Here is a 15,551-nt window from a genome sequence, read left to right as displayed (position 1 = left end):
ACAAAGCATTCTCAATCAATATGACTAGAAGTTCACTGCCATAGACCTGTGAAAGAACTGTAACTATTGTCAACTTCCCTGAAGAATTATTAGAAAGATGAATTGATGTTCATAGCTACAAAACTGAAAGTGAAGTTGTATCTATAAGTCATCAGGCTTGACTCTCCTTATAGTGCAAATTTCATGAAGCCCTGGATGTATCATCTGAGACTTAGTTTAAGGTGGTAAGAATGTTCTCAGCTTCACCAAAGTTCAGACAGTTTTCTTCTTACTTTCTGTCCAGGTCTCTCTTTCTTAGAATATTATCTTTAAATAAGTTCTCAATTAGAAATTATCTCCCTAACATTTAAAAAATAAATGTTTTTAAAGGCCAGCTTTATAATCCAGGACTTACTTTCTGAAGAAATTGGGAATCATTTCTTTGAGTTCAAGGAAGATAGCACCCTGGTTTTCTAGTTTATGTCAACAAGAAAGAGTCAATGTTCAGAGAAAAATTTGCTTGTTAGAAGTAGCAAAATAACCTATTTTCATAGAGATATAAGATGCCATTTTTACTTCAGATAAAAGTAGCAAAAAGATGGTTGCTGTTTTTTCCTTATATTCAACAGTACTTTTCCATGAGATCACTCCAATGTTTTAAAACTCTCATCTTCTATTTTAGCAGATTTGAGGTCAAACTGACCTCCGGCCTCTCTCCTGTATTACAATAACCTTGAATAAATTCTTTCTTACCTGTTTCACTTTGTCTATTTTATTGTTGCTTTGACAAACTACTTAGCAGTTCTGCCATAATTAACTCCATTTTCCCTTCTTTTGACTTACAATTTTCTATACAAATAAAATGTATGACTTGAAATTTTTACTTATTAAAGAAATATTTATTAGATATCTACTATCAAGTAGTGACCCAATTATAGTTTGACTATTGTCCATTAAAATACAAACTTCCTCATCTGATAAGGGGTTAGTATCTAAGATAAATATGGTAATGATAGAGCTTAACATGAAAATAAAAACTCCATAAAAAATGGGGAGAAGAGATAAACAGAAAATTCCTGAAAGGATAAACACATATGGATGAAAAGCATATTAAAATGGGGCCGGAGCAGTGGCTCAAGCGGTAGGGTGTCTGCCTTGAACGTGCTAGCTAGGATAGACTGTGAATCCATCTCTCAACATCCCATATGGTCCTCCAAACCAGGAGCGATTTCTGAGTGCATAGCCAGGAGTAACCCCTGAGAGTCACCGGGTGTGGCCCCAAAACAAAAACAAAATAAAACTACATAAAAATGCTTCATATCATTAATCATCAGGGAGAAGCAAATCAAAACAATGTGATATCACCACACACACCACAGAGACTAGCACAATTTAGGGAGAATAAAAACAACCAGTACTGGTGTTGGTGTAAGAAGAAATGAGAATACTCTCATTTACTTTTAGTAGAAATGTCAGCTGATCTAGCCTTTATGGAAAATAATATGAACTTTTCTCAAAAAACTAGAAATTGAGCTTTCATATGACTCAACTATTTATTTTTTATATAATTACTTTATTTAAGCAATGTGATTTCAAATTTGTTTCCTTCGCAGAATGTACACACCACCTTCCACCAGAATACATTTCCTACCACCAATGTCTCTCCAGTTACCAGTTTCCCTCCCACCTACTCCACCCATCTGCCGCTGGGGCAGGCATTTTAGTTCTCTCTCTGGATCTCTCTGTCTCTCTGTTTCTCCCTCTCACTCTCTCTTTTTCTCTCTCATTTTATTTTTGACACTGTAGTTTGCACTACTTTTAATGAAGTGGTACAATGCATATCACTTTATCCCCTTTGAGCTTGTCTCATACTCAGCTGGCCTTTCTATCTCAGGCACCCTAATGATCCGCCAAGCCTGCTAGAATTCCTAATTTCAGAATCAGGAGTAAGCCCTCTGCCCCAATACCTCCCCCAAAACATGTTTTCATGAAAAGGGGCTGGAACTTGTGCAGTAAAGTACACAAGTAAAGGCTGCAAACCAATGCACAGAATTCATTGGCTTTTATATGAAAATAATTAAATAGAAGAGATAAAAAATTCTAGATTCCCAGCATCAAATGTGGTCTTGTAGGCACTACTGTGGTGATCCTTGAGAACTGAAGCATGGATAAACCCTGGGCAGCACTGGGTGTGGCCCATCCGAGTCGCCCCCCCCCCAATAAAGAAAAATATTGATAATTTTGGCAGAATTTTAGAGACTGGGTTCAAATTAATCTAATACCATTTTATTTAAGCTAAAAATGATGTGCAATTGCTTTTCAATTGATCTTCTTTGGCATGGAAAAACAGATTCATGCTTTCCTCCACTACCTTATTGATATATAACATTTAAAGGTGATATGCATACAACTACTAATATTAAAAAAACAACTACTAATATTAACTTTTGATAATTGAGTTTTTTAATTAGAAATATATGTCAGAATAATTACTAGTATACATATATATGACTTATTTTGAGACAGCTCAAATGTGCACTGTTTAAAAAAAGATAAAAATTAAAGGTAAAAAGGCTGGGAAGATAGCACAGTGGCTAAGGTACTAGCCTTACTAGATTCAGATTTGATTCCCAGTACCCATTTGGTGTCCTGATCTCTCTAGGAAGGAATCCTGAGTGAAAAATTAGGAGTAAGCCCTAAGAAAAGACCGGTAAAGCTTATGAAAACAAAACAAAACAATGCAGATAAATTATGTGAGTTTTTGTTCAACAAGACTGCATACAGAATTGCTTCTAAAATAGCAGTTATTCAGTTGATAAATTGTTACTTGTTTACAAAATTGATATTCTGACTCTCAATTACAAAAATAAATGCCAATGAATGATAAACAGAAGGAAAAGTCAAGAATAAGGGGGTCAAAAATGTGCAGAGGCAAGGAGCATTGGACTTATCTCATCTAGGGAATAGATGCAACATCTCTCTCTCTCTATCTATCTATCTATCTATCTATCTATCTATCTATCTATCTATCTATCTATTTATTTAAACCACTATATTGAACACTATAGTAAGCATGGAACCCAAACAACAATGAGAACAACTTAAAATTTAACTGTCAAAGAGTCAGGTTGAAGGTTTGCAAAGAAACTAGAATAAGTGGAGGAACAGGAACAAGAGACTGTGGAATTGATGATGGGAATATTATATGTCTTAAAAACAATTTTTTAAAGAAGTATATAAAATTGGTGCCCAAGAAAATACTATTTTAACTTAAAATTGTTATAAACCATAACAGATGTGTACAGACAGTGTCTGGAAAAATGACCATATTTCAAAGCTGAAGGCCAGCTGAAGGGGAAGCATTGTCAGGAGAGCAGTTTTAAGCTTTCATATATTTCCTCCTGCCCAAATCCCCAGCTTTCTAGTTAGTTTATATAGAATTTCTCTCAACCTTCCTCATTTGGGGCTTTCTATGTAAGTAAAAGTCCATTCATTGTTAGGGTAGTTGCAAAGGGGGTAGAGCTGAAAATTGATGATAAGTTTTTTACATTCTTTTCCTGGCCTTTATTCTTACTGTAGTTCCTCTTGGAGGGGTAGCCATCCTTCCCAGTTCCTGTAGTGGCACCAGGTAATGGTCTTATCAGACCTTTACTGTATCCACAAAATAGGTCCTGGTAGGAAGCTAGAGCTGTTAGAAAATCAAGCCTAGGGAAAGGGCACCTCCTTCACATCCCATTTCTTGGCTTTATTATATCCCAAGGACTTTTATTGCATCCCAAGAATTCATTGCCATGAGAAGCAGCCTTTTCTTACCTGCCTGATTGCTTTAGAATGGAGATCCTGAAATTAGGAGGTTATGATGATGAGGTAGTACTAAGAGTAGCTTTGAGTCAGTGGATCACAATTTGAAGGTCTCAGGTTATATGATAGGGAGAGTTTCACATTAAAAGGTAACCATAAAGGGTTAGTTTTAAATTCAGTAATTCAGTAATATTTTTCAAAGATTATAGAATATCTGGTTTAAGTTAATCATACAAGCAGTCAAGAATAGATACATGTAGAAGGGGACATGGGGTGACCCTGATATCAAGACCAGCTGTTGAGTATTCAAACACCTGCTAGGGATGCCCTGGGGACACTAGGTCTGTTCTGCTAGGGCCCAGCTGCCACAGGGGCCCTCATGACTTCTCACAATAAGCAATTGAGAGGTCAGGAGGGAATAAGACAGGCATTATAATGAGATTCCAATGCTATAGAAAAAAGAACAATTGGGACAGGGAGGGAGAAGCCAAGTGTTTCAGAACTCTGTAGAACTGAGAGGGAAAAGCAAATGTGATAATAAAATTAAAATGACTCAAAATTTATGGAACTATCAGGCAATGAGGAAAGAGGCTGGTTTAATTGTGTATTTCAGAACAGAGAAGGTCAGCTTGGGAGGAAACAGTATTCCTTGTTCCTGACCTTGGACTAGGTCTGTTAATAACACTGATTTGCCTTGCCACTTGAATCTGATCTTGTCTGTAGCTCAGCCATTTATTCTTGGGTGAATTCTATTAATATTTATTAAACTCTTGCCATATATCAAGCCCTTGTAAAGTAATAAAGACAGAGATCTGCAATTCCTTTTCCTACTATTCATTAACTAACAAACCTCAGGGTAAAAGAAATTAGAAATATAGTATTTTAGCAGATTATAACCAGGATTCTAGTAGAAATGGAAACAAAATTCTTTGTGAGTGTAAGCAAAAGAGCTATTAATTTACTGAACAGGATAAACTTAGCTGAGGAGATGTTTATAGTAGAAGAACCAATATCTGAGCTACATGTTAAAGTCTAAGTAGGATTTTGGCAGGCAAAAGAGCATAAGAGTTGGGATGGACATTGTGCCAAGTATGCTAGAAATCAGCTGGTAAAATATACATCAAATAAGGATTTAGAATGTCCAGAAGCTTGGATTGATGTCAAGATAAATGTATTCAGGTAACTACCATGCTTAAAATTAAAACTTTAGTTTGAAAATTATCTGTGTAGCTGTTATTTTACTTATGTTTGCAAGTAGCAAGATGTCTGTTCTCTGTTCTCTTTGATTTTTTTCCTTGTGCAGAAATGCGCCACTGGTTTGGGTAAATGTTTGTTTCAGCATTATATTTAGAAGATAATTTTTAAAAATTTGTCTCTTTATTTAACTATGTTAATAATGGAAGAAACATATTGCAGCAAAAGATATATGGATCAGGTAATCAAAAGGCTCAAACTTGTGCTCAGGGAAGTATTTAAGAGACAGAGTATGTGTTTTTGTATGAGGCCCTAAGTTTTACTTAAACTTATTTGTTTGTATAAAAAGACTTTTGAAGCTAAAATGATTTAGCTCTGAGTCTTGAGGAAGGCATAACTGTTAAGATTAATAATATGGGGGCCGGAAGATAGCATGGAGGTACAGCATTTGCCTTGCATGCAGAAGGACAGTGGTTGGAATCTCGACACCCCATATGGTCTCCTGAGCCTGCCAGGAGCAATTTATGAGTGTAGAGCCAGGAGTAACCCATGAGTGCTACCAGATGAGACCCAAAAACCAAAAAAACAAGATTAATAAAACTTTTATAGAAAGGCTAGTAAAGTAGTACAGGGGTCAAGGCACTTGCTTTGCAGGTAGCTGGCTCCTGTCCAATCTCCAGCACTAAATGATCCACTTTCAAGAATCCTTTCTGACATAGATCAGGACTCGTGTCTCAACAGCAATGGGTGTGGCCCCAATATATATATAAAATAAGACAACCCCCCTCCAAAAAAAGACAACCCAACAAAAAAAATCCATATCTATATTGCATAAAGTGGGCCTCCAGATTTAGACTTAAGGAAAAAAGATATTAAGTAGGTAAGGGACAACAGTATGAGTTCAATGGCTTATTTAAATAAAATCACAAAAGTATTGCTAATAAAAGGCAAAAGCTGACCTTTTTCTCATTTGCTAAGAATAGTATTCTACTTAGATATCATCTACAACAGTGCTTTTTAACTAATGATTCACTCATCTTCGTTGGTTTATTGATATGAAAAGATTGAGTGCCACTGGTCTAGAGTTCAAAGGGGCCAGAGAAATAGTATAAGATGTAGGATACTTGCCTTGCATGCAGCCAGTTCATGTTCAATCTCCAGGATCCCATGTGGTCTCACTAGCCTTCCAGTGTAGAACCAAGTGTAAGCCCTGTGCACTATCAGATACAGTCCCAAAGCAACAAAACAAAAATATAAATAACACTCCTCTCAAATGTTGGACCTAGGTTATTGACAATGACTGTCTATGTTATAATAGATTCTGAGTTCTATCTAGACTCCATAGAATATAATCATACCTCATTAATGGCATCTTAGAGGCAGACTCTGAAGGAAAAAGTGGGGATCATTTTCCATAGTTTTCAGTGAAGTATAAACCTAATCTTTGAATGAAATGAGTAAATAAGTGAAATCCATCAAGATGACTTTTTTCTAGTTAGTAGACTGCTTGTACTATCCACTGTATAACATGTAACTGAATAAAACTAATAAAATTTTAAATTCAGTTCTTTGTCTTGTATTAGCTAGTGTTCACTATAATAGAACATTTCTGACATTGTAGATAATTCTATCAGACAGTACTGATAGACTGAGCAAAGATGTATGCAAAATTGCCTGATTAAGTCTCATGTTTGCCACTTGCAATATAACTATTAACACAATTATATTACATTTTATATATAAAATAAAATACTAGCATTAATTTCTCAATGTAACTATAAAAGTTATACTATTGTGTCAAAAATTAAGAATATCACTTGTCATCTGGTTAGCATTTCCTTAGTGTTGGCTATTCTGAATATTCCAGTGATTTTTATTTGTTTTATTTTGAAATTTGATTTTCAGGCGACACCAAGAAATGGTCAGGACTTACTTCTACCTCTGCACTAAGAGATCACTCCTGGAGATCCCAGGGTATCATATCAGGTGCCAGGGAACAAAGCTAGGTTACCAGGGTGCAAGGCACACACTCTACCTGTATTATTTCTTTAACCCAAGTGGTCTTCCTGGTTTTATGCAGAAATCTAAGGGCAAAACTAAATACATAAATAAATAAAAAACAAGAGAGGCCTTGGTACCTAATTTCTCTCTCTACTTCTTGCTCTTATTAGTGAACAGGCAGAATACCTTTTTCTTACAACCCAACACATCTCTGTTCTTACTCCATTTCCGTATTTCTATCTAGTGGAATCTCTCATTTTGGGCAATTTTTTGGGCAATGCCCATGCATCTCTCCCTCCCTTTTGCTTTGCCTTTTATCCACTCTTTGGGAATCCAGACTTCTGAGAACTGCTTGCAACTGCCATCTCTTTTCTGAAGCTGCTGCTTGAAGACGGGGCAACATGGTTCAGTGGTGCTCCTTCTCAGTACTAATTTTTCTTTTATACTTATTCTTGAAATTTTGTTGCACTATGTCACAGCAAGTACAGTGTCAGTTGTCCCCATCCCTCCCCCTAGTACCTGATGCTTCAGCTTTAGGACCCTCTGTATTCAGTCTCCAGCTGAGTCACACACTCATGAGTGCAACCAGTAATGTCTTCTGAGGAGTTTAGTCCCTAATATCAATTGCCTCCTCATAGATCATCTTTTTTTCTTTTTTATGTCTGTCATCCAAAATAATCTGTGAGTCTCTACCTAAGCTATGCAAACACAAATTATTTGAACCTCTTTATAATTATATAGGAAATAAAACACTTTTCCCGAACTTATATGAGTTTATAGGAATGGAAAGTTAACACTATTCTTAGAACATATTTAAATTGATAAAATAACTTCTCAAGTAGTTTATAAACTAGTGGAAGCAATATATATGGAAAGAGAAATTTTACCTCTAAGACCAATTATAAAGATTACCTAAACTCTAAAATAAGAAGTGAAATATTAAATTAATATAAAAGAAGCAAAATATAATTAAAGAAATAGATGGGAATAAATGCATAACTTTAAAAATGCCAGACATGTTTATCATATTTGGTAAAAGACTTATCATGGTGCCATTTCAGTGAAGTTTGAAATATAAATACAATTTTAATAAATAAAAATAGAAGCAATAGCACTCCAGGGAAAGGCACTATAGAGTAAAGATAATACAGCAATTTCACTTCACAATGATAGAGGAATAGTGATCCAAATAAGCAATTCAAGTTTATTTCTAGGGATGAGATTTAGGGAGAATAATAGTGAGGGGATATGACTTTTGATAAAAATGGGGAGAAGATTTGTTTGTGTATGTGTACATCTAGAAATGCAGATCATTGCCAAGTGTGGTCCACAGTGCTTAAAGATTAGAGTGAAAAACGTATATATTTTTTTCTAAATTAGAAAATAAAGTACCGGGGCCGGGTAGGTGGCGCTGGAGGTAAGGTGTCTGCCTTGCAAGCGCTAGCCAAGGAAGGACCTCGGTTCGATCCCCCGGCGTCCCATATGGTCCACCCAAGCCAGGGGCAATTTCTGAGCACATAGCCAGGAGTAACCCCTGAGCGTCAAACGGGTGTGGCCCAAAAACCAAAAAAAAAAAAAAAAAAAAAAAAGAAAATAAAGTACCAATGAAGGTAGGTTTGGGCTTAAGAAAATGACATAGTTGTGCATTTAAGATAATAAATCCTTTATAGGATAATCTTATAAAAATAAATATATCAGATGCAAAATGGTTGGACTTTGAAAGAGCTCTATTGCACAAATCCACAAGTATAAATACTGAAGGTCTGAGTCAGGAAAGTGACAGTGAAGACGAGACTACAGGAGTGAAGAAAGGCTAGCATATTATGTTCCTTTATGTGTTATTTTAAAATGTTGCTCATTTTATGCCACTCTATGGCATTATTAGAAATTGCTACCCCCCTTGATTATTTCTCTCAGTACCCCTTCTGTAACTGTATATCTGAGTAAATGTAGAAATCTGGGTCAATTCTCTCTCTCTCTCTCTCTCTCTCTCTCTCTCTCTCTCTCTCTCTCTCTCTCTCTCTCTCTCTCTCTCACTCACTCTCTATCTCTCTGTCTCTTCTGTAAATGTAGATCTCTGGGTCAATACTCTTTTCTGTCTCTGTGTCTCTGTCTTTGTCTCTCTGTGTCTCTGTCTCTCTATCTCTCTGTCTCTATCTCTCTCTCCTTCTCCCCCTCCAGCAGGGTGAAAAGACCAGGTTTTTTTCCCTAAAGCATCTGTTTGGGTGAGAAAATAATCTGCCAGTAGCTGCTTAAGATAAAGGTAGACTTCAGAATTTCAAGTTTCATTATCCAAACTTCTCCAAAACTTGTTTCCTTTGTAATCCCAACTGGTCCTCCATCTGTCTCTGTGTCCCAGATCTTCCTGGACCGGAATTAAGTAATTGCACCATTCCCATCACTATGTTCAGGGGATTGGCAGGAAGGAAGCTTCTGGCTGGCTCCATGAGCTCTTGGAGTGCCAGACGCATGCCTACCTGAATCTGCTTCAACTGAGGTCAGTTTTCAGAAGAAAAGAGAGTTAAATTTAAAGAAGGAGGAACATTACTTAGGGTACCAGTTATAGTTCAATAAAAAAAAAGAATACACATCACCCTCAATTTCTCACCTCCTTTCTCCTTATTCAATCTTTCTAGTTCAATTATAATTGAATAAGTTCAATTATAGTGAATGAATAAAAGAACTCATGCTATATATTTGCTAAGAATTAAATTTCCCATCCCACAAGTATTTTTATTTCACTTTAGATTGTCACTTGATATTGGAGTACATTCAAATACATGTGTGTTTTCAACATGCACCAACATATTTGTTTTCAAATGAGTGTGCTTTTACAGTTGTTTATATACATACACATACATACACATTGCATGTTTGTTTAATATGAGAAAATATAAGTTTGGAAGGTTTTAATGAGTTACATGCTTTGATTTCATTTTTGCATTTCTATATTCCTATGATATCAAAATCTACTTCAATGGCTTATTTTGAGAACCAACCTTAAAATATTGGGAACTTAGTTTGACAACCTTGACCTGGCATGGATACACAAAACTATCCTCTTCCAAGTTTTTGAGTTTTTATCAATTTTTAATTTTTCTTCAGTTCACAATTAATAAGCTAATTGGTTTACCTTTTATAAAAAATAAAAAATATCATTGTGTACTAAAGCATTAGGATGAAATTTCTTTAAGTTTATGATCACTTAACCCTAATTACTGTTCAACCGTCCACACTTAGAGTTGGCCACAATTTTCTTTGCATTAGATAATATTCATTTTAATTAATTTTAGTAATTATAGTAAGATAATTTAGGTCTAATGGGTTAATTAATTTTGCAGGAAAAACACACTCAGTGGTGTTTATGGTCTACTCCTACCTCTGTTTTTAGATATCACTGCCAAGTGACCATGTGAAACACCAGGGATCTAAGATGGGTCAGCTGTGCAAGGCAAGGAATCTACCCACTGTACTATTCCTCCACCCCCAAGTTAATGAATTCAGCCAGCTATTCAACTAGAAATTTACCAAAAATTATTATGAGAACCTTTAACATTTTCAAAGAAATATAATTTAAGGACACAGAGCAGGAATTAATATAAGACCACATGTCTGGCATATACAAGATCCTGAATAAATCGCTGGGTTATATGATCCCAAATTTCCTGTGTACCCTCAGTTTGGCACCATAATTTTTTTTGGTTAACTGTAAAATAAAATAATAATTTTTAAATCAAACATTATAATTTTATAGTTTCTGACTTACATTTTACTTGCAGGTTTTTTTTAACTATACTTGCTTTTCTGGAATTCAGTAAATACCAAAATTTCAGTTTCTAATTTCAAATATAAATATTTTACTAACAAATAGTATCTATAATATTTAAACATTCTGCCTCACATTGCTGGCAATACTGAAAAACTTAGAAAAGACCTTATTAATGTATACTCTGCCAGACTATAAATCCTTAAAACATGGATATATATTTATTTCTGTATTCTTTTTATATTTTTGTTTTTGTTTTGGGGCCACACCTGCTGTTGCTCAGGGGCTACTCCTGGTTATGCGCTGAGAAAACGCTCCTGGCTTGGGGGGACCATATGGGATGACAGGGGAAAAATAACTATATTAAGAACTGTCCTAACAATGAGAATGTATGAAGAAAATAGAAAGCCTGTCTAGAATACAGCCAGGGGTGGGGTGGGGAGTAGGGAGATTTGGGACATTGGTGATGGGAATGTTGCACTTGTGATGAGAGGTGTTCTTTTCATGACAGAAACTCAACCACAATCATTTTTGTAATCAAAGTGTTTAAATAAAATAGTATTTAAAAAATAATTTTTAGAGATTCTTCAAGCCTTTTTCAGATACTATCAATATTATCAGTTATATACTGGGGCAAAGAGAAATGTAAGCATGACAATTAAAAATGAAAAATAATCTGCAAGGTAATAATAACCATATACAAAACAACTGTTACTGTTACACATATAACATCTCAACAATTCATCATAAGAAACCTACTCTAAAACTATTATTTCCACTTTTAATTTTAGAGAATTTAGAATCCATAAGATTATTAATTCCTATTAAACCAAGATGTTTTTATTTATCAAAGAGGCAATGTTTCTAATTTATATCAAGCTATACTTTTATAACACATAGATTAAAATGTAATTTTATGTATAGAATGGCCTGTTACTTTATTTTATTATTTTCACATTAATAATCTCCTGTTAATTTTTTCTACAACTTTGAAACTGTATAACACAGAAAAATAGATTTAGCTCCTTGGACAGATGGGTAATTTTAAGAAAAACTAAGCATTGTTCTGTGATGTAGGCATATGATATTGAGAGGTAATGTATAATGCAAGTTGAATTTGCATTGCTAGAAAGTTTCTTCAGATTTTATTACAGAGCTGGCATGTAGACCAGATTGACCATAGATATCACAGAAAACCATAAGTAAAAACTGGATACCAAAAGATAAATATTTTAATGAGAATAATGGAATATCTCTTACAGTAATAATTTTAGTATTGAATTAATTAATGTATGTAAATAACTTAGAAAATAAATCTATAGAAGTGTTTTCTATTTAAATATTGACAGAGAAGGGGCCGAAGAGATAATAGCACAGTGGTAGGGTATTTGCCTTGTAAGCGGCAGACCCAGGAGGAACCTAGGATTGATTCCCTGTATCCCATATGGTCCCCTGAGCTTGCCAGGAGAAATTTCTGAGTGCAGAGCCAGGAATAAACCCTTAGAACTTCTGGTTATGGCCCAAATATACATATATACAGAGAACATGGATATTAGTAGGAGAATGGCACTTTTTATTTTATATATTTTTTTATTTCTTAAAATTTTCTGTCAGGGTCAGAGCAATAGTACAATGGGTAGAGCACTTGCCTTGTATGCAGGACACCTTGCTTTGATCTTTAGTGCCACATATGGTCCCTTGCCAGGAGTGATCCCTGAGCACATCCAGGTATGTACCCGCACCATACACACACACACACACACACACACACACACACACACACACAACTGAAAAAAGTGAGTTGCTTGTTCTTTGAATAATCAACTTTGTTTCATAAGTGATTATGGTATCATAATTATTTCTTTATCATCATTTAATGCACATAAATAGGGCCCTGAATGGTTAAAAAGCAAGAAATTTTAGAAAAAATCTGCAAGAAAACATATCTCATAATATTTTGAAAAGTTGGTATTCTCCACATACCTCGTGAATAGTAGTTTGTCTACCTATAGTCTACTCTCTATAGTTTAATGACCAAGATTCTCCAACCCTTGATTTCTGACCATTTTTCTCCTCAACTACAGATCAGATGGTGAAAGAGGCAAAGATGGGCATTTCTAGGGTTCTAAAAAACTAAGTACTTATTACTTATACTTAATTTGCTTCAATTCATCAAACCTTCTTTCAAGATCACCTGAATTATGGAATGTCTTCATCATCCTCATTGGCCAGATACTACTCTACTGAACAGTAAATGAAAATAAGAGTGAAGAAAACTTTGAAAACTGACACGCAATATCTGTTAAGACTCACAGTTTTATTTTTCCTAGAAAAAAAGAGAGTAAAATGCTAATTTTTCTTACAAAAATATTGAAAAATTATTTTTTACTTTTTTGGTAAAATTCTCAGAAGAATGACACAACCATTTTTTGAAGATTTGGTTACTTCTAAGCATACAGAATTTCTAAATTTTCATTCAATTATAAAATACTTCCATACAACTTCACAAAGGCTTGGTTCAGAGATACCATACTTTTCAATAGCATAAAATAAAATTTTAAAAAATTATCTGTGTCTTAAAATAATGGAAAACAATCTATCAAAATAATTTGCATAGCCATTAACATTATTGCTGCCTTTTACAAAAACATTACAAGTAATCCTGCTCTTCTTCCTCTATACTTACCTTCCAAACCCAGAAATTCCTAATAAAATTATTAACCATTTTGTTCAACTAAAGCTTTAGAGTTTGCAAGTTTATGTACAATACCCTAGTAATTACATAAAAGGAAAGTAGAAATAAATTAAATAAATAATAGCTAATAAATAAATTTGACATCATTCATTATCTACAAACTTAAATGCTAACCACCAGAATAGTTTGCCCTATAGTCTTCCATGAAGGTAAATGCCAGTATAGATTCAGAAAACACATGGAAAACTTCATAAATAGTTTAGCTAGTCTATTCCCTCTAGGACCATAGTGGGAAGGAGAATCATCTTGGTAGATGGTGATTTTAAGATATCTCTACAAGTATTCTTACAAGTGGTTTTACAAAACAAGAGTGAAAAATAGAACAGGGTTAGCATTGCAAATAAAACAAAATGAAAATAACAAGTTGCAAATAAATAATAAATTAGAATGTCACCTGTAATAAGAAGAAAAATAAATATCCTATAAACAATGTTTGGTAAAAATATTCACTGAGCTTGTATTTCATTTCTGCATATAACTAATATATCTTAAATGTGAAGAAGAAATAACAATCAGTGGAAAGAACAGTAGAAGTATACACATAAGGGAAAAATTCAAGTTTGGCCAATAAATTCTTTGATGCTGTGTTTCTAAAATAATATGAGATTAGTGTAGACAGAGATCAGCAGTTTACTTTAATCAGTACTCTAACCAGTTTGCTTTGATCAAATGAAATGCATTTTGCCAAAAAACTCTATTGATTTTTTATGGCAGTTATGATCTAAAGAGAGTCTCTAAATTCTGGTTAGTTAGTATAGCATATAGTTATTTTATTGCTCTTGAATATGATCTAGGTTGTTTATAATTGTAGCACCTCAGCTTTATCAGAATTCCAACAATACACTGGCTATGGTTTATATGAACTGGTGACATATATAATCTCATTGAAGTTTGATTTTTTAATTATTGCTTACTTAACTTCTAGTACTGAGAAAAGTGCTTCTGAAATGTTGTTAAGAATCAAATTGCTGGGCCCGGAGAGATAGCACAGCGGCGTTTGCCTTGCAAGCAGCCGATCCAGGACCAAAGGTGGTTGGTTCGAATCCCGGTGTCCCATATGGTCCCCCGTGCCTGCCAGGAGCTATTTCTGAGCAGACAGCCAGGAGTAACCCCTGAGCATCGCCGGGTGTGGCCCCCAAAAATAAAAAAACCAAAAAAAAAAAAGAATCAAATTGCTATGAGATCACTATGTTTCTCAAATTATTAGGAAATATATATTTAAGTTGGGAAATAATACAAAAAATACACTCCACCTGAGTTTAATTTCCAGTACCACATGTCACTGGAGCATCCACTCGTAGAGCTCTAGAAGTTCTCCTAAGCACCAAGATGCTTAGGAGATGTCCTGGATATTTTTAGGATGAATGGGAAGACCCCAGGTATCCTCAGCACTGCAGGACTCAGAAAGTGTCAAATTCTCAGCCTAGTTGACTGAGAATTACTAATGAAACCCTCCCCAAATAAAAAAAGCAAACAACAACCCCCCAAAAAACCCGAAGAAATTGTTCAGATTTTAGCACAAGAAATAGATATTTCTTTAAAACTTTGAGTGGTTATTTATAGTAACAACCAAGTTATTATTTTAACCTGATGGGCTATTTTTAAATAGATCCAAAGGAGTTATTTCAATGAATTAAAACAAATTTTGCATTCAGAAACCTAGTGTTCCTTTGACAATTCTCTTTTGTCATGCTACATACATAGTATCATTTTCTATTATTGCTCAAGTTTTACATTTAAGGAGTTTATAGAAATGAATGCCAAGCTTACAGCATTTTTAACTATGAAGGACTTTAGAAATCCTTCAGATTAAAAGTAACTGTCTCACCAGTCATTACACAAAGACCAAAATGGAAACTTTTTGATCTAGATTATTCAACAAGATTTTTGAACCATTAAAATGGAATCCAGAAGTTCTTTTCTATCCTCACATAATTGTAAACAATTAAACAATTTGAGGCCGGAGAGATAGCATGGATGTAAGGCATTTGCCTTGAATGCAGTAGGATGGCGGTTTGAATCTCGGCATCCCATATGGTACCCCGAGCCTGCGAG

Source organism: Suncus etruscus, chromosome 11, assembly GCF_024139225.1.
Source record: "Suncus etruscus isolate mSunEtr1 chromosome 11, mSunEtr1.pri.cur, whole genome shotgun sequence".
NCBI classification, from domain to species: Eukaryota; Metazoa; Chordata; class Mammalia; order Eulipotyphla; family Soricidae; genus Suncus; species Suncus etruscus.
The sequence above is the reverse complement of the archived record's forward strand: the minus strand, read 5'-3'. Positions refer to the sequence as shown.